The sequence below is a fragment of the Panthera leo genome, chromosome A2, assembly GCF_018350215.1.
Source record: "Panthera leo isolate Ple1 chromosome A2, P.leo_Ple1_pat1.1, whole genome shotgun sequence".
Lineage (NCBI taxonomy): Eukaryota > Metazoa > Chordata > Mammalia > Carnivora > Felidae > Panthera > Panthera leo.
In genome coordinates, this window is record NC_056680.1 from 4643195 (window position 1) to 4664242 (window position 21048).

General features: G+C 44.6%; 2 long non-coding RNA genes across 2 annotated transcripts; one reads left to right on the forward strand and one right to left on the reverse strand.

Annotated features, from left to right (window-relative positions):
- Positions 1–14582: 14582 nt before the first annotated feature.
- LOC122213838 lies at positions 14583–16554 on the forward strand. Its single transcript, XR_006199648.1, has 2 exons — positions 14583–14711; positions 16315–16554. It is a non-coding gene; the product is annotated as an uncharacterized LOC122213838 (long non-coding RNA).
- Positions 16555–19972: 3418 nt separating this feature from the next.
- Positions 19973–20988, reverse strand: LOC122213837. Its single transcript, XR_006199647.1, has 2 exons — positions 20556–20988; positions 19973–20194 (listed from the first exon to the last, which is right to left on the reverse strand). It is a non-coding gene; the product is annotated as an uncharacterized LOC122213837 (long non-coding RNA).
- Positions 20989–21048: the final 60 nt, after the last annotated feature.

Here is a 21048-nt window from a genome sequence, read left to right on the forward strand (position 1 = left end):
CCACCCCCACCATCTGTCTCCAGAACTTTCCATCTTCCCAAACAAGACTCTGTCCCTAAGAAATACTGACTCCCCACCCCCTCCCCCAGCCCCAGCACCCACCAGCGACTTTCTGTCTCTATGGATGTCACTCCTCTAGGGACATTCTATGAGTTCCAGTCTGAGTCTGAAGGCCAAAGAGCCAGAAACACCCATGTCCAAGGGCGGGAAAAGCATCTCTCTCAGGCATAGAGCAAAGTTCCCCTTCCTCCACTCTTTTCTTCTATTTGGGCCCTCCGTGGCTGGGATGGTGTCCATCTGCACTGGTGAGGGCATCCTGTTCACAGAGTCCACTGATTCAAATGCTAATGTCTTTTAGAAACACTCTCACAGACACACCCAGAAGAAATGTTTTACCAGTTACCTGGGCATCAGTCAAATTGATACATAAAATGAAGCATCACAATGGGTGCTTCACTATCATTTTCTTTTCTTTTTCTGTTATAAATAATGTTACAGTGAACGTCTCAGAAGGCTTAATCTTCAAGCAACAAATAATAATAAAGTCTAATGCTTCTCTATCCAATATGGTAGGCTCTGGTCACAAGGCTAAGCCCTTGAAATGGGGCTAAGTGCCATGTGTTAAAATAATAGTGTCTTGGATATTGGGTTAAATAAAGGATATTATTAGAAATCATGTCAGCTGTTCTGTTTTTCTTTCCCAAATGTGGCTACTAGAAAATTTTAAGTTCCTACAAACGTATGGCCAACTAACCTTTGACAAAGCAGGAAAGAATATCCAATGGAATAAAGACAGTCTCTTCAGCAAATGGTGCTGGGAAAACTGGACAGCGACATGCAGAAGAATGAACCTGGACCACTTTCTTACACCACACACAAAAATAAACTCAAAATGGATGAAAGACCTAAGCGTAAGACAGGAAGCCATCAAAATCCTCAAGGAGAAAGCAGGCAAAAGCCTCTTTGACTTTGGCCACAGCAACTTCTTACTCAACACGTCTCCAGAGGCAAGGGAAACAAAAGCAAAAATGAACTATTGGGACCTCATCCAAATAAAAAGCTTCTGCACAGTGAAGGAAACAATCAGCAAAACTAAAAGGCAACCGACAGAATGGGAGAAGATATTTGCAGATGACATGTCGGATAAAGGGTTAGTATCCAAAATCTATAGAGAACTTATCAAACTCAACACCCAAATAACAAATAATCCAGTGAAGAAATGGGCAAAAGACATAAATAGACACTTCTCCAAAGAAGACATCCAGATGGCCAACCGACATACTAAAAAATGCTCAACATCACTCATCATCAGGGAAATACAAATCAAAACCACAATGAGATACCACCTCACACAGTCAGAATGGCTAAAATTAACAACTCAGGAAACAACAGATGTTGGCAAGGATGCAGAGAAAGACGAACCCTTTGCAATGCAAACTGGTGTAGCCACTCTGGAAAACAGGATGGAGGTTCCTCAAAAAATTAAAAATAGAACTACCTTGGGGCGCCTGGGTGGCTCAGTCAGTTAAGCATCTGACTTTGGCTCAGGTCATGATCTCGCAGTTCATGAGTTCAAGCCCTGCAGCAGGCTCTGTGCTGATAGCTCAGAGCCTGGAGCCTGCTTTGGATTCTGTCTTCCTCTCTGTCTGCCCTTCCCCTGCTCACACTCTGTCTCTCTCTCTCTCTCAAAAATAAGTAAATATTTTCAAAATTTTTGATTAAAAAAAATAGAACTACCCTAAGACCCAGCAATTGCACTACTAGGTATTTATCCAAAGGATAAAAAAAATGCTGATTTGAAGGGGCACATGCACCCCAATGTTTATAGCAGTGTTCTTGACAATAGCCAAAGTATGGAAAGAGCCCAAATGTCCATTGACTGATGAATGGATAAAAAGGATGTAGTATATGTATATACAATGGAATATTACTCAGCAATCAAAAAGAATGAAGTCTTGGGGCACCTGGGTGGCTCAGTCATTGAGCGTCCAACTTCAGCTCAGGTCATGATCTCACGGTTCGTGAGTTTGAGCCCACATCATGCTCTGCACTGACAGCTCAGAGCCTGGAGCCTGCTTTAGATTCTGTGTCTCCCTTTCTCTCTCTGTCCTTCCCCCACTCACATTCTGTCTCTCTCTCTCTCTCAAAAAAAAATGAATAAACATTTTAAAAAATTAATGATGTCTTGCCATTGGCAACAATGTGGATGGAACTAGAGTGTATTATGCTAAGTGAAATAAGTCAGAGAAAGACAAACATCATATGATTTCACTCATATGTGGAATTTAAGAAACCAAACAGATGAACAAAGGGGAAGTGAAGGAAAAATAAGATAAAAACAGAGAGGGAGGCAAAGCATATGAGACTCTTAAATACAGAGAACAAACTGAGGGTTGCTGGATGGGAGGGGAGGGGGGGATGGGCTAAATGGGTGATGGGTATTAAGGAAGGCACTTGTTGGGATGAGCACTGGGTGTTATACGTAAGTGATGAATCACTAAATTCTATTGCTGAAATCATTATTACACTATATGTTAACTAACCTGGATTTAAAATAAATAAAAAATATAATGAAAAAAAACTGTAAGTCCCATATGTGGCTCACATAAGATTTCCACTGGGTGGGACTGGACTAATGATGTTGTCGGGAAGTACCAAGCACTGTGCTACCATTATCTCCTTTCATTGCCCCAGATACCGCAGAAGCCCCAGGATATGGAAGTAAAACTGTTTCTGTAGCTTAGTCGCTAAGACAGCACCCCCCACCTCGCCTCATGGGGTGATCTTATGGAGGAGAAAACAGAGGCTCTCAGAAGTTCAAGTGATCTCTCCCAGAGTCACACACAATGAGGGGACACTGTTTCTCAAAGGGTGGGGACCTCTTTATGGTCTTAAATAGCGTTGGATCCTATTGTGAGAAAGTCAGTCTCTTGATTTCTCTTCCTGGTTGTTTTTGGTCAATGAGAGAGCCTCCGTTGGGTGTTCCGGTACCTTCAGAGCCTCTCTATCAATTCCTGGTCTCCCCTTCTGGGCTAGAATTTCACCTTTTGGCTTCTCTGTATTGATTTTTAGACAGCTTTATTGAGGTGTAATTGACATAGAATAAACTTTGTATGTTTAAAGTATTCTCATTCAATACATCTGGACATATGCACACACCTTTGAAACCACCACCAAAATCCAGATAATAAACAGACCTATATTGTTGCTTTCTATTTATCTTTGTATTTATCTTGCCTTCTATTTACTGCTTTCTAGTTGATCTACTTTTCTAGCTCTCCATTTAGGGCAGCACTGTAGAATTGCCTTTGGGAATAAATGTGTGTATTAACACTTTTGAAAAATGAGTTCATTTGAAAACAACGTTTAAGTAAGTAATGGCTGCAGATACAGTTGGACAAAGTTTAAAATGTGAAAACTCCCAGGGTTGTAAAGGATGTGATTGAACAATTGGTGAAATTTGAATATTGACCGTATATTGAAATAGTATTGTATGACAATACGATTTTTGAATTTGATACATGAGTTGCAGTTATGTATGAGAGTGTCCTAGTTGTTAGGAGACACATCCTTCAATATTTAAGGGTGAAGGGACATGATGTCCACAACTTGCCCTGAAATAGCAAAAATGGGGGGAGAGATGAGAGAAGGAAGGGGGGAGGGAGAGAATATGGCAAAATGCAAGTGATTGGGGAATTTGGGTGAAAGGTACATGGTTCAATGTATTCTTGCAATTTTTCTGTTGCAACAGAAATATTTCAAGAGAAAAAGAAAAAAAAATATGTTGGCTCATCAAAAGTATTGATGAGGATGGGGAGAGCATCCTCTTATCCCTGACTGGTGGAAATGTGAGATGGTCAACCACTTTGGAAAACGATATGACATTGCCTAGTGTGTTATTGAGCAGACCAGGCCAATTGCTAGAATAAGACAATACATCAAATCTCAATGTCTTAAGACATAAAGTGCGTTGTGTGCCTCTGCCCTGGAAGGCTGTCTGTCTGTCCGTCTGCCGGTCTGTCAAGTGGCCCAGGCTCTTTCCATCTTGTGACGTTCTATCCCCACACCATGTGACTTCCATCCCCAGCATGAAGTTGTCAGGGTGCCCCCCCCCCCCCCCCACCCCGCCAAGTAGGAAAAAGAGAGCCTATGGAAGACACGTTGGATTCTTAACCGCCTCAGCCCAGGAGGATTCCCCTCCCTTTAGCATACTTCCTATTGGTCACAATGAGTCCACGTGACCTCAACCAGCCGCAAGGGGAGCTGGGAAATGCAGTTTCTGGCAGAGCAGTGGCTCCTCTGTGAAAACTCTACCCTGTGGAAAGGGAGCCTGAATCTTTGTCACGGAGCAGGCTGCCTCTGCCACATCCAGCAAAGCTGCAAACGAACATACCCTGTGACTGGGAACGTCCCTCCTGGGTTCACATTCCTCGGAGAAACTCTCGCACATGGACTCAGGACTCGTGCACAAGATTATTCAGAGCTGCTTGAAACCCTGGAAGTCTGAATACTCACGAAAGGCAGACTCGATAAATGAACGATGGCATTTTCATTCAGTGGAATACACATAAGTGAACAGCAGGGACATGCATCCACATGAGTGACTCCCAACAAGATAATGCTAGACCAAAAAAAAAAAATGTCACAAGGCAGTACATCTATTCATAGAATGGCAAAAATCAGGATACATTAAATAAATGATATTTGGGGTGGGGCTGCTAGCCTCACACACGTGTGTGGATGTATCTGTTGTTAAAATATTGCAGTATTGGTTGGTACCTAGCTGCTGCTTCAAGGCTCCCTCACTCCGGTGGATCCCTGACCACACTGACTTTGTCCCTATGACCCTATAGACTTCTTCACGACCCAGCAGCTAATGGGTTAAGATCCATAACTATTTTTAATATTGCCTTGGGTTTAGGGAGACAGGCATATATGATTTTTTTAAATGTCTTAAAAAAAAAAAAAAAGCAAAGGGATCGTGAATACCAAATCCAGAAGGGTGGTCATCTCAGTGGGAGGATCAGGGGAGACTATGTATCCACTAAGGGCCCCACACGGGTTTTCACTGGGGTCAGTGTGTCTCCTTCCTGTTTACGTCCCAATACTCCAGGACAACAAAGGGAAGATATCATTAAGCCCCATTAGAAGTCATCCTCAGAGCCATGTGAACTGTTCCTGCTTCCGACACATCCCCAAGCGGCCTCAAGGCTTCAAGAAATCCATCACCACTGCCTTCTAATGTGGCTTAACTCCATTACTTATTTGCAGAAGCATTGTCAGATAAAATACAGGACACCCAGTTACATTTGAATTTCAGATAAGACAAACCATGAATAATTTTTAGCACAAGTGTGTCCTCAATATTGCGTGGGATGGACTGAAACTGCTGAAAAAGTATTCCTCGTGCATCTGAAATTCAAATTTAAATGGGCCTCCTGTATTTTTATTTGCTCAATCTGACAACCCCATTTTGGAAGCTTTTCCTTCACCAGACCCCTCACCTTATTCCTCCCTCCCATAAGAGAGTTTCACAAAATGTACCGTTCACCGCCTCCACTTCTGAGATCCAATAACCCTCGATGGTTATTCTGAGGCTCACCTTTTGCTTTTTCTCCTGGTATTCACCTGTAGGGGAATACTGACACTTTGGGAGACATATTGCCAACTGGGATTTCTGCCAGATTTTAAGGTTCAGAGGATTTAGGCTTGCAAGTTTAGCCCTGAAATTCAACGTTTCTCTCCAATATCACAGCCAAGATCACTGTGGTCCAAAGGGAGAGACTCTGCCTGTTCCTTCTCTTTCAAAGGGAGGGAGGAGAACACCCCCTCTCAAAGTCTAAGTTATGGATCAGATTATACCGATTATATATAAAAAAAAAAAAGTATGTTGAAGTCGCAACTCCCCAGGACCTTGGAATGTGACCTTATTTGGAGACGAGGTCTTTACAGAGGTGATGAGGTTAAGACGAAGTCATCAGGACGGGCCATAATCCATATGGCATCCTTAGAAAAAGAGGAAATTTGGACAGAAACCCACAGAAAGGGAGGAGACCATGAAAGGACACAGGGAGCATGTCATGTGGGGACAGGATGGGTCTACAAGCCAAGCAAGACCATCGATGGCCAAAAAACCCCACCAGAAGCTGGGACAAGCAAGGAAGAATGCACCCCTACAGGTTCCAGAGGGAGCACGGCCCTACTGACACTTTGATCCCAGACTTCCAGCCTCCAGAACTGTGAGACCATGCAGTTCTGTTGTGTAAACCCCCCGGTCTGTGGTGCTCTGGCAGCTCCAGGAAACTCATGAAGATTTTGGGTTTCCATCTCGAAACTGACTTGGTGGGTTGAGATAGTGCTGCCCGGAGCGCAGAGCAGGACAAAATGTTCCCGGTAGGGTGGCCAACCCAGCCTCAACTGATCGGGGCTTTCCCACTTTTGACAGCGAAGATCCCCTGTGTTGAGAAAAGCCCCAGGAAAGCGGCGAGGTTGCTCGTCCTGGTGCCCCAAATGGTTTGCCTCAAAAAGGCTAAAATTAGAATTCCTCCATGATGCAGGGCAACTTCACTCCTACTTATCCAAAAGAACTGAAAGCAGGGTCTCAAAGACATTTGCACACCCGTGTTCACAGCAACATGATTCACAATAACCCAAAAGATGCAGCAGTCCCAGTGTCCATCAACAGATGAAGAAACGAAATGTGGTGGGAATGGTTACACAATGATGTCAGTGTACTTAATGCCATAGACTGTACACTTAAAAGCGGATAAAATGAGGGGCACCTGGGTGGCTCAGCCGGTTAAGCATCCAACTTCCGCTCAGGTCATGGTCTCACTGCTCGTGAGTTCAAGCCCCAGGTTGGGCTTTACGCTGACAGCTCACAGCTCGCAGCCTAGAGCTTGCTTCAGATTCTGTATCTGTCTCTGTCTCTCTGCCCCTCCCCTGCTCACGCTCTCTCTCTCTCTCTAATATAAAAAAAATAATAAACATTAAAATTTTTTAAATGGTTAAAATGGTAACTTTCATGTTATATATATTTTACTGCAATTTAAAAAAAGAGGAAGTGCGGACTTCAAGCTGTATTACAAAGCTATGATCATCAAGACAGTATGGTACTGGCACAAGAACAGACACTCAGATCAATGGAACAGAATAGAGAACCCAGAAATGGACCCACAAACGTATGGCCAACTAACCTTTGACAAAGCAGGAAAGAATATCCAATGGAATAAAGACAGTCTCTTCAGTAAATGGTGCTGGGAAAACTGGACAGCGACATGCAGAAGAATGAACCTGGACCACTTTCTTACACCACACACAAAAATAAACTCAACATGGATGAAAGACCTAAGCGTAAGACAGGAAGCCATCAAAATCCTCAAGGAGAAAGCAGGCAAAAATCTCTCTGACTTTGGCCGCAGCAGCTTCTTACTCAACACGTCTCCAGAGGCAAGGGAAACCAAAGCAAAAATGAACTACTATTATAAAAAGCTTCTGCACAGCGAAGGAAACAATTGGCAAAACTAAAAGGCAACTGGTGGAATGGGAGAAGATATTTGCAAATGACATATCAGATCAAGGGTTAGTATCCAAAATCTATAAAGAACTTATCAAACTCACCTAAAAAACAACCAATCCAGTGAAGAAATGGCCAAGAGACATGAATAGACACTTTTCCAAAGACATCCAGATGACTGACAGACACATGAAAAAATGCTCAACATCACTCATCATCAGGGAAACACAAATCAAAACCACCATGAGATACCACCTCACACCTGTCAGAATGGCTAACACTAACAACTCAGGCAACAACAGATGTTGGTGAGGATGAGGAGAAAGAGGATCTCTTTTGCACTGCTGGTGGGAATGCAAGCTGGTGCAGTCACTCTGGAAAACAGTGTGGAGGTCCCTCAAAAAACTGAAGATAGAACTACCCTATGACCCAGCAATTGCACTACCAGGTATTTATCCACGGGATACAGGTGGGCTGTTTCAAAGGGGCACATGCACCCCAGTGTTTATAGCAGCACTATCAACAATAGCCAAAGTATGGAAAGAGCCCCAATGTCCATCGATGGATGGATGGATGGATAAAGAAGATGTGGGGTGTGTGTGTGTGTGTGTGTGTGTGTGTGTGTAATGGAGTATTACTCAGCAATCAAAAAGAATAAAATCTTTCCATTTGCAACTATGTGGATGGAACTAGAGGGTATTATGCTAAGCAAAATTAGTCAGAGAAAGACAAATATCATAGGACTTCACTCACGAGGACTTTAAGATACAAAACAGATGAACATAGGGAAAGGGAAGCAAAAATAATATAAAAACAGGGAGGAGGACAAAACATAAGAGACTCTTAAATATGGAGAACAAACAGAGGGTTACTGGAGGGGTTGTGGGAGGGGGGATGGGCTAAATGGGTAAGGGGCATTAAGGAATCTACTCCTGAAATCACTGTTGCACTGTATGCTAACTAACTTGGATGTAAATTAAAAAATAAATTAAATAAATAAATAAACAAATAAATAAAATACTATGGAAGAGTAACAATGTCATAAACAAAATCAAAACTACTCTAATGAAAAAATAAGATTAAAAACATTTTTTTACATTTATTTATTTTTGAGAGACAGAGTGAGACAGAGCCCAAGAGGGGGAGGGGCAGAGAGAGAAGGAGACACAGAATCTGAAGCAGGTTCCAGGTTCTGAGCAAGTGTTCAGCACAGAGCCCTATGCACGGCTCGAACCCACAAACCATGAGATCATGACCTGAGCCGAAGTCGGTCACTTAACCAACTGAGCCACCCAGGTGCCCCCCCAAAATAAGATTTAAAACAGTATAATTCTATTTATTTTTTGAAATTTTAACAATGGCTATTTTAGGTGAGTGAATAAAGTTCTTTGTTCTCTGCTTAAAAAAATAATAATAAAAATTTAAAAAGAGGAAGTGATAAACTGTGTCAAAAGCTGCTACTAGGACAAACAACACAAGGAAATGATGATTGACCATTGAATTTGTTGTAACTTTAGGTCATTGATTTCTTATTTTTAAAAATTTCTTCTTTTTTAAATGTTCTTTTTTTTTTTTTTAATTTTTTTTTTCAACGTTTTTTATTTATTTTTGGGACAGAGAGAGACAGAGCATGAACGGGGGAGGGGCAGAGAGAGAGGGAGACACAGAATCGGAATCAGGCTCCAGGCTCTGAGCCATCAGCCCAGAGCCTGATGCGGGGCTCGAACTCACGGACCGCGAGATCGTGACCTGGCTGAAGTCGGACGCTTAACCGACTGCGCCACCCAGGCGCCCCTTAAATGTTCTTAATACTTACTTTTGAGAGAACGAGAGACAGAGACAAAGTGTGAGCAGGAGAGGGGCAGAGAGAGAGGGAGACACAGAATCCAAAGCAGACGCCAGGCTCTGAGCTGTCAGCAGAGAGCCTGACATGGGCTCGAACTCATGAACCATGAGATCATGACCTGAGCCGAAGTCGGATGCTTAACCGACTGAGCCACTAAGTCACCCCAATCTTTCTTCTTTTTTAATATAGGCATATACAGCTATAAATCTTTCTCTAAGCCCTGCTTTAGTTGCACCCCAATACGTTTTGATGATATGTCTTCATTTCCATTCATCTCAAAGCATTTTCTATTTTCCCTTGTGTGACCTTTGAATTTAGCTATTGAAACTGGTCTTTGAATGTGGCCATCTAGAAGCCACTAATGACCTTGACTGACAGCTGGTGTCTCAGTGGAGTCATGAGGGGGAAGCCCAATTAGAGTGGGCTCAAGAGACAATGAAAAGAGGAGTAGACACCAAGAGGAGATCCAACTCTTAAAAGTTGTTTGTTTTTTTTTTTCTGTAAAGGAGAATGAATAAATGGGTAATAACTGGAGGACAATGTGGGATCATGCATCTACCTTTTTTAAAGATGGGAGCTATTAGTACATGTTTATAAGCTAATGGGTATAATCAAGAAAAGAAGCAACATCTGATGTAGTAAAAGGAAGTAGACACTTAAGAAGAGTGATGACCTTGGGTGGAATGGAATCCAGTATATAGGTAGGGAGAGTTGGCCTTGGCCGGGAGCCTGGGAGTCATGATAACAAGAAAGAAGGCAATGTTGGCAGCCTATGTGCTGTGGAAGTCCCCTTCTGTGGCTTTGTTTTTGCAGAAGATAGGAGGCAACGTCAAGAACTGAGATTCAGGAGGAAGGGGAAGACTTGAGGGGAGAAGGAAAGGTGAGATGTTACCATATGAGAGAGTGGATAAGTGAATGGACCAGGACACATAGGACTGCTGGGCAGGAAATTGGTGGTCAAAAATCTCAAGGGAGACCAGTTGGCATGGCTGTGTATGAGGCTTCCCAGGTGCAGGTGAGGAGTATACACAGGGCTGGCTTTAATCAGGCCAAGTCTGGGGGCGCCTGGGTGGCGCAGTCGGTTGAGCGTCCGACTTCGGCCAGGTCACGATCTCGCGGTCCGTGCGTTCGAGCCCCGCGTCAGGCTCTGGGCTGATGGCTCGGAGCCTGGAGCCTGTTTCCGATTCTGTGTCTCCCTCTCTCTCTGCCCCTCCCCCGTTCATGCTCTGTCTCTCTCTGTCCCAAAAATAAAATAAAAAACGTTGAAAAAAAAAATTAAAAAAAAAAAAATCAGGCCAAGTCTGACCACGTAAATGTGATGAAGGAAGAGGCAGACGAGGGAGTTGAGGACATATGTCAAGGAGCGATTGTAACAGAAGACCATGGCTCTAAACCGAGTGAGGGGACAGGGGAAAGGGAGGGAAGGATCCACGGATTATAGATTCTGGCATAGTTAAAGGATTGTTTGGATAGGAATACCAAATGCAGTGAGCTATCATTGGACCAATGATTGGGGAATGAAAGAATCCAGTCACCAAAGACTATATATTATGTGATTCCACATATATGAAATTCTAGTTAAGGGAAATCTAACCTGGAGTGATGGAAAATTGGGCCAATGATCGGGGATAAGATGGAAGGGGTGGGGTTGATTACAAAGGGACCCAGGGGATCTTTTGGAGGTCATGGAGATGTTCTCTGTGTTGACTGTAGTAGTCATTACACGGCTTTATCAAAACTCATCAAACTGTACACTTAAAATGGGTATATTTTATTATACAAATATACTTCAATAGAGTTGACTTTAAAACGAGATGGACAGGGAAGGAGAGGGGAGAAAAACAGAAGTGTACAGGGCTGTGGTCTTTGGACCCTTCGATATTACATCAAGGGGATAAACATGGTGGTATCTTGGACAGTCCAGGCTATACTGAGTGAGAAGGGGCATGAAGGAACTTTCTAGATCTTGAACATGGTATGGTGACACAGGTGTAGACCATGTGAAAAACAATTCATTGACCTATACAGTTAAGATGTATGCACTTTACTGAGTGTATCTTAAACTCCAGTAATTTTTTAAAGTTACACCATGGAAGTCTTTTCATGTCAACAAAATGAATGCACAATATCATTTTTATGACTGACACCCCATTTAAATGACCCCCGCTCCACTAAAATGGCCCCCCGAAGCATCTGACGCTTCTGAAACTGATGGCAGATCTCAACAGCCTATGCCCCTGCCAGACTTGCCCTACTTGATCCATTATCTTCCTTGCACCTGTGGCTGCCTCCCCACACGCGGGTCCCCTCCTACTTCTCTGACTGGCCGGCCCTCCTTCCTCTTCTCTCACTTCAACCCATTCTTGGGACGGGGTGGGGGAGGGAAGATCTCACCTGCTCCATACTCCCTGGGTGCCAGAATTACAGAATCATCAGCTTCCTGGAAATCTCCAATTGGATATTTATGGGCTGCACAAACTTACCAGGTCGTAACCCAATGGCTCTCAAGTGGGGACACTGAGTAATGTCTAGAGACATTCTTGGCTGACATATTGGGGAACACTACCGGCGTCTAGGGAATAGAGGCTAGGGATGCTACTGAGCTACTATGCTACAATGCACAGGATGACCCCATACCACACAGAACCTAAATGTCAAGAGTGCTATAGTGGAGAAACCCTGCCCTAAACTAGCTCATTATCTTCCCCCCAAACCTATGTCTCTGTAAAAGGCACTTTCATGCACCCAATGGCTCTAGCCAGAAACATGTGAACCTTATTTACCCATAAAAATGAATTCAGTCATTCATATTCAATCCATTCCTGAATTAGGTAATAACTAGCTGCTGCAATGAACAAACCTTAGAATGTCTAATGACTGAAATATGATGCAACCTTGTTGCTCACTCATCCAAATCCAAAAGGAGTGTTCCTAATTGACAGGTGGCTCCCTTCCCGGGCTTCTTCTATGGTTCCACCCTCTTTATCAGGCCACTTCATTTCTTTGCAAGAGCCTGTGGGAGGAGATTAAGAGTGGAGAAGTCACAGTTGCTTCCAAGGCGCCCTGGCATAGAAGTGTCACACATCGTTTCCTTGCAGGGTCCATTAATGAAAACTCATCAAATGGCTCATCAGATGCAAGGAATGCTGGGAGATGTAGTCTCAGGGTGGAAGGATATGGTGACCACCCTCCAAGATGGCCTTCAATGATGCTCACCTCTTGATATTATCCCCTTGCAGAGTCCCCTGCCCCACATGGAATCATGTGTGACCATTAGAATACCTTGAAAGTGACAATGTGTGCCTGGCAAAGCTAGGTTGCATAAGACATTATAGCTTCCGCTTTGCCCTCTTGGATCATTTGCTCTAGGGGGAGGCCAGTCACCATATTGTAAGGACATTCAACTAATCAAAAAGTCCATGTGTATCTACACATCCAGTTTGTCCAGCATCCAACTTGTGAATGAGTTATGTGAGTGAGGAATCTTAGAAGGGGATCCTTCAACTCTGGTTAAGCCTTTGGATAGGACTACAGCTCTGGTTGACATTTTGAGGCCACCATTATGAAAGACCCCGAGTGACAACACTTAGCCAAGTTGCCCCTAAATTCCTGACCCACAGAAATTATGTGAGATAATGTTTATTGTTATTGATAATGTTTTTTTAAGACCTTATTTTAAGTAATCTCTACACCCAATATGGGGCTCGAACTCACAACCCCAAGATCAAGAGTCTTATGCTCTACTGACAGAACCAACCAGACGCCCCAAGTTATGGATAATGTTTAAAGCTATTGTTATTGTTTTCAGCTACTAAATTCTGGGTTAATTTGTTATGCAGCAATAGATAACTGTTACAAAGGAGAAGCATGACTTTTAGAAGACAATTTATTCTGCAACCTTCAAGCTCTGTCTGTTCTACCTCCTCCTACAAACACTTTATAAGTCCGTCTCCTCCTCTAGATTCTACTCACACAAGCTGCCACATTTCTCTTCTGAATGGCTACACCTATCCCCTCACAGGTCTCCCTTTGTAGAAGACGTTCGTCATGTCTTTTCATCTTATTGGTTTGTTTGCTTGTTTGTTTTGCTTTCCAACATCCAAGCATTTCTTTTGGGAGTGGGAACTTCGTGCTCATCCAGAGGTGGCTGTGACCTCCTCGGCCAATTGTCCCTAACGCTCAATCTCCGGATCCTTCTATTTTTTCCAAGTGGATATTCCAGACTGTCACCCATGCTGGAAAACCTCCAGTAATCTACAAGATTCTCTTTGTGCTTAAGACAATTTCTGTTGCTTTCAACCAGCAATGCTGACTGGCACATCCGTCTGGACCATTGCCTCATACAGTCCATTCTCCAGCCATTAGCTATTCCTTCATTGATTCAATAAATGTGTGCTGAGTATCTACCATGTGCCAAATACTGTTCTGGGTGATGAAAGTATAGCAGTGAAAAAAAAAAAAAATAGAGAAAACCCCTTGCTCCGGAGGGCTTACATTGTACCAGGGGAGACAGACAGTAAACAAAATAAGCAGTAAATGTATCACATGGGAGCATTTTCAAGCTTCTGTGTGCATATGGATCACCCGGGGATCTTGTGAAAATGCAAGTTCCTGTTCAGTAGGTTTGGGATGGACCCTAAGAGTCTGCATTTTATTTAAGGTTTGGTTTTTAAGTAATCCCTACACTTAACATGAGGCTCGAACTCGCAACCCCAAGACCGAGAATTGCATGCTCTACCGACTGAGCCAGCCGGGCGCCCCTAGGAGTCTGCATTTTGAGCAAGATTCCAGATGATGCCGACACTGTTGGTCCATAAAGCATACTCTGAGTAGGGAGGTGCTATGCTCATAAGTTACCCATCAAGAAAAAAAAAAAAAAAAAGCCGGGGTGGGGGTGCCCGGGGTGGCTCAGTTGGTTAAGCCTCTGACTCTTGATTTTGGCTCAGGTCGTCGTCTCACTGTCGGGAGATTGATCCCTGCTGTTGGGCTCCTGTGCTGATGGCACTGGAGCCTGCGTGGGATTCTCCCTCTCTCTGCCCCTCCCCTGCTCATGCTCTCTCTCCCTCTCAAAATAAATAAATACACATTAAAAAAGAAAACCAAAATAAAAACTAAAACGATTCCTCCAGCCACTGAAGGGAACAGAATTTACAAGGGAGCAGGAGTGGGGGCTGGGATACATAGGACGAGGTAACGTCTACAACTGTCTGGGTGAGAGGTGATGGCGGGTCCAACCAGGGGGGAGGTGCTGAGCTCTGGGCAGACGTGCAGGGTTGAGCCCGCTGGATTGGCCAACAGCTTCTGGGCCGTGAAGCGACAGAAATGAAGAACAGCTCCAAGCAGGGGCAGGTGGAAGGGGCAGTGCTTTGGGTGGGGGATAAGATCAGTAGTTCTTCTCAGACGTGTTCATTTCGGTGCCTAATCAGGCATCCAAGGGGAGATGAGAGGGAGGGAGGTCTGGAGCTTGGGAGAGATACGTGGGTGGGAGAGAGAACCTAGGAAGCATCAGATACGCGGGTGTTTAAGGCCAAGAGCCCCAAGGGGCTTCCTGAGGGAGCGTGGATAAAGAAGGCATCTCCCAGGCTGGAGTCTCTTTAAAAGATAAATCTGAGGGGCGCCCCGGTGGCTCAGTCCGGTTGAACGTCCGACTTCAGCTCAGGTCACGATCTCACGGTTTGTGGGTTCGAGCCCCACGTCGGGCTCCGTGCCCACAGCTCGGAGCCTGGAGCCTGCTTCGGATTCTGTGTCTCCCCCTCTCTCTGCCCCTCCCCTGCTCACACTCTGTCTCTCTTTCAAAAACAAATAAATAAACATTAAAAAAACATAAAAGACAAATCTGATAGGAGAAAAATGTATTTCATCGCAGTGAAGATATCCATCAGCAAGGAACAGGTTAAATGTATATATAATGAATATATTAAATATTATATATAATATATGCTAATTATATAATCATTAATATATTAATTATAGTTATATCATATATAATTTCACATTTCTATTGTATAATATATGCTTATAAAATAATTAACCTAATAATTAAAATTAAATATAATTGATTAATTATATATGAATAATATATAGTAAATATATATACTCATATATATATATTTAAATTTTTTTATGCTTACTTTAAGAGAGAGAAAGAGAGAGCATACAAGCAGAGGAGGGGCAGAGAGAAGGAGAGACAGAATCCCAAGCAGGCGCCACACCATCAGCCTGATGTGGGGCTCAAAGTCACCAACTGTGAAATCATGACCTGAGCTGAGATCAAGAGCTGGACGCTTAACCGACTGAGCCACCCTCATAGGAGCCAAGTGCCCCTATGCTGATATATTTACATGTGTGCATATATACACATACATATACACATATTTATATATATTATATATACATATGTATATGTGTATATATATACGTATATATACATACATAATGGAATCCATGGAATGCTATGTAGCCAAAAAAAGTGGAAGGGGGGTGGCGGCCCTCCTTCAAGACTGATTGACATGCGCAATGTGGATGGAACTGGAGGGTATTATGCTGAATGAGTTAAATCAGTCAGAGAAAGACAGATATCATATGTTTTCACTCCTATGTGGATCTTGAGAAACTTAACAGAAGACCATGGGGGAGGGGAGGGGGAAAAATAGTTACAAACAGAGAGGGAGGGAGGCAAACCATAAGAGACTCTTAAATACAGAGAACCGAGGGTTGATGGGGGGTGGGGGGAGGGGAAAGTGCGTGATGGGCACTGAGGAGGGCACTGTTGGATGAGCACTGGGTTCTGTAGGGAAGCAATGAACCACGGGAATCTACCCCCAAGAACCAAGAGCACACTTTACACACTGTATGTTAGCCAATTTGACAATAAATTATATGGAAAAAAAAAAAAAAAAAAAGACCGACATGCGTCTTTTGCCTGTTTTTTTCCCTCTCAACCTCCATCCAGCTTCTTGGAATGGAAATGTGCCAGCTGAAGCCCCAATTTCGATTTCGAAACAGGGAAAGCCCCACTCTAGAAATGGCTGAGGAGAAGGCTTCTGGAGACGCCATGGTACAAGAGCCACCCTGCCCACCCTGAGTGCCAACCTCCAGACTATCACTTGGATGGAAAGACATTTCTATCTTGTCTAAGTCACTGGCACTCACAGTCATGCCTAACTAATAAACCCTGGATCAGAGGAGGCAATGTTGATAATTGTTGTAACTTAACATTTTATATGATTTAATCAGCCCCTTTCTGAACACTCATTTCCAATTCTTTGCTAATGTAAGTGTTTTAGACTTGTCTCCGAAGACGGCCACCATCAATTCTTTCCATCCCATGCGTCCCTGCCACGTCCCACACCAAGAGTCATTTCCCCTTTCCTTCTCCTTGCATCTTGGTTTGGCCATGTGGCTTCCTCTGACTGACAGACGGTGGCAAAGGAGCTGCCATGTGATGTGTGGGCCAAGCTTTTAAGAAGACAGGTAGCTTCAGGGGCGCCCGGGAGGCTCAGGTGGTTAAGCATCTGACTCTGGATCTCAGCTCAGGTTATGATCTCCAGTTAGGGAAACTGAGCCGCGCGTCGGGCTCTGTGCTGACAATGTGGAGACTGCTTGAGATTCTCTGTCTCCCTCTCCCTCTCCCTGCCCTTCCCCCAACCCTCTCAAAAATAAATAAATAAACTTTTTTTTTTTTTTTTTTTTTAAAGAAGAAGACAAGTAAATTCTGCTTCCTCTCTTGGGAGCCAGTTGTCAGGTGAGACCTAAAAACCACCATACTGTGAGGAAGCCCAAGCAGCCACATGGGGAGAAAGAGATGCCTCCCTGGCAGGGGTGAGGCTCCAGATGTGTGTCTGCAGGATGTTCACGGTGGATATTCCAGCCCCAGCAAACCCTGTGTAGAGGACAATCAGAGGAGCCCAATCCAGATTCCCAAATTGTGAGAATAAGCCACGGCTGTTTGAAAGCCCTAGGTGTATGGGCTGATTTGTCACGCAGCACTAGCTAACTGAAACAACAGCCAGAACAGTTATAAACAGTTCGGCCATAAACAACCCTGGGCCAAATCCTGGTGCTCACCTTTGGTCATTTCCTACAAATGAGTAACTGGAAGTGGACTATGGGAGTCTGAAATAGGGTATCAACTTGCTTTCCAGAGAAGTGTAGCAATGTCTGTGTGTGAGCTGTTTATGGGGGTATCCATCTACCCACGGCCTCTTCAGCCCTGGGTTTTCCATTTCTTTTCTTAATTTTCAGTTTCTATCCATTTCAATAGGCCTGTTTTGCACACATCAAAGAACAGGTAACAGTGTTTAGAGCTTCTCTTTGACCACAGAGTAATAACCTAAAACCAGTGGGACAGACTGATTTTATAGCCAAGCGTCAAAACATTCCTCCCTCCCTCCATCCCTCACTCCTTACCACCTTCTTATATGGACTCATTCACTGAGAACATATTTCACAAGTTAGGAGGAATAAGTCACACAGTAACTGAGTGCCTACAATCTGCCAGAAACTGTTCAAAAGTTTGTTTTTGTTTTTTTTTTTTCATTTCAGCATTTTGGGTCACTCTCCACTTTAATTTAAATCAGTGATTTTCAGGTGGCTCAGTCGGTCAAGCGTCCAACTCTTGGTTTCTGCTCAGGTCATGATCTCATGATTCGTGAGTTAGAGCCCCACATCGGCTCCGCGATCAGAGTGTGAACCCTGCTTGGGATTCTCTCTCTCTCCCTCTCTCTGCTCCTCCCCCTCTCTCAAAATAAATAAAATTTAAAAAAAAATTAAATCAGTGATTTTCAATGGCAAGCAATTCTTCCTTCCAGGAGGACACTTGGGAATGTCTCAGACATTTCGATTGTTACGATGGGGCAGCGCCACGGGCATCTAGTGGGTCAATGCCACTGATGGGGCTCAACATCCCACAATACACAGGATGGCCTTCCCCAAACAAAGAATTATCCAACCTAAAATGTCACTAGTCCCAAGGCTGAGAAACTCCAATGTAAATGAAACGGACTAGAACAGGAAAAATTAGAAAATACCAGAAGGTGATTGCTCAAAATAAGGACAAATATCATTTCATGAAACTCTTGTATTTTTGTGGGCTCAGACTGTATATAAGATGCATCTCTCCTTGTGAGTCCTGATAAAAAGGTTTCATAAATACTGTCCCAAGGACCATAGAGCTGAAAAAGACCTCTGGCTTCAAAGGAGCTCACCTCCCACAGATGATAAACAAGAAAACAGAAGAACTGATGTAATTGTTTTTGGATAGCCATTTAAAGAAGCAAAGGTCGCAGAGTGTCTCTGGGATTAGCAAGGGGAATCAGGGAAGGCTTCCCTAAGGAGGTGACATCTGGGGGGAGATCTGTGGGTTGGAAAGGAGCTGGATTCAGGAAGAGGATGCCAGCAAAGCCCAGGTGCCTGGATGGGGCTTGGTGTGCTTGAGGAACAGAAAGCTGGCCAGTGTCGCTGCTAGAGCGAAGTGGGTCAGGAGGCTGGAGGCAAGCGAGGGAAGAGGTCAGCGAGGGTGACAGGGAGCCAAGGGAGGAATATGGTTCGGTGAGCTTTCTCAGGGTGCTGAATGAAGAAATAACCACAGGACACAGGGTTAAGCCGGAACACACATTACAGAGGGTGGAAACAAGGACAGAGGAGGTGAAAAGTGGTTGATCTGTGGACAGGTAGAGCCGGTGAAGCAAAGGGAGGCAGTGGCGGGGGGGGGGGGGGGGGGGGGGGGGGGAGTTTTGGGGGAGGGACTGCGGGGGCGGCAGCACCTGATGGCTCACCCTTCTCCCCAGGGTAGGGCGGGCGCTTGGGCCCTAGGGGAACTGGCTGGGCAGGGCCACCCACCTGACTTATAGCAGAAACTGGGACATTCCATGCTGCCCACTACCTCCACAGTCCCCACTGGGGAATGTCACTCCCAGTGCCTGGACGCTGACCCCCCACCCCCAAGCCCTGTCAGTGAGGCCTAGATCTAAGCCTTCTTCCAGGGGTGTCTCCAAGGCCTCCTCTAAGCTTTTCCACTTTCCCATGTCCTGTTCTCTGTCCCCATGAGACCAGGATTTGTGTGAACACAGAGTGTACCCTTGTCTATGGCACCCAGCATCAATTTGAGGGTCCAGCATTTAGGCACTGTCTGCCTGGTGAACTCCTATCTATCTGTCAAAACCCACCTCAAAAGGCCCCTCCTAAGGGAGGACTTCTTGCACCCCTGTGGTTCCTGGCTAACACATCAATAATTAATACCCATCAATAGTGAATACAGGGGCGCCTGGGTGGCTCAGTCGGTTAAGAGTCCGACTCTGGTACAGGTCATGATCGCGTGGTTCATGGGTTCGAGCCCCGCATCGAGCTCTGTGCTGACAGCTCAGAGCCTGGAGACTGCTTCGGATTCTGTGTCTCCCTCTCTCTCTGCCTCTCCCCTGCTCACGCTCTGTCTCTCAAAAATGAATAAATGTTAAAAAATATTTTTAAAAGATAGTGAATGCCCATTCTGAGGACCTTACAACAGCCTTAGGATGTTCGTTATTATCATTATCCCTATTTACAGATGGAAAACTGAGGCTCAGGGACACACAGCTAGTAAGTAATGGAGCCAAGATCTGAAGTCAGGTGCCTTCAATATGCTGCATCAGCAGAAGGTATCCCTTTTTTTTAATGTTTATTTATTTTTGATACAGAGGGGCAGGGACAGGGGGACAGAGGATCCAAAGCAGGCTCCGCACCAGCAGCAGAGAGCCCGACAGCAGCAGGTATCTTTAAATCCTTCCCTGAGATTGGTTCGATCACTGCCATTTTCCAGATGAGAAACTTCAGGCTCAAAGGTGTTAAGCAATGACCTAAGATCACACAGCACGTCAGGGGTTGAGCCATCTTGGCGGGTGGGGCAGCTGCCTCTACAGCCCTCAGCTCTCAACCTTCCTCCCTTGTCACCTCTTGCTGCAAAGTGTAGTTAATAAGCACCTACTGTGTATCAGGCACAGTTCCAGACTCTGGGGACAATTCTAAGAAGGTGGCATTTGAGCCGAAAGATGAAAAAGAATTCGCCTTGAGACGATTTGCAGGTAAAGAGAGGTCCCAAACGTTACCGGGAACCTTACTACTTGCGTCTCTCTGCCCGTTCTCCTCCCTCTACCAGAAATGTCTTTTCCCACCTAACAAACTCCTATCCACCCTTCAAAACCCAGCTCCAATACTCACTTCTCCTAGGAAACCTTTCCACAGGCAGAGTCTGCAACACCCTTCCTTGGGCTCCCAACAGCCTGAGTCCATAGATGAAAGAAAAGGTCTCAGTAAGGAGTCAGCTCCACCGAACTGGAAACTCGGCTAGGCCAGGGCTCAGTGGGCACAATGGCGCTGATTTTTATTTATAATATTATTTTTTTTTTAAGTAAGCTTTACGCCCAATGTGGGGCCTTAACTCACGACCCCGATATCAAGTGGGACGCTCCACCGATTGAGCAGCCAGGCACCCCAGGAGCTGATTTTTAAATTAAAGAACGACAGGAAAAAACATAACTTGAATATGGAAAAAAAAAATTAAATAAGGAACGACAAATTCAGCACGTAAGGTGACTAGAACTGCGCGCTTCAAACGTCCTCCGGCTCCGCCCCCTTCGTGCTCCGCCCCACCTCCCAGGATGCGGGCGACCTGGTGAGCATGCGCTCTAGGCGCAAAGCACGCCGGGAGTTG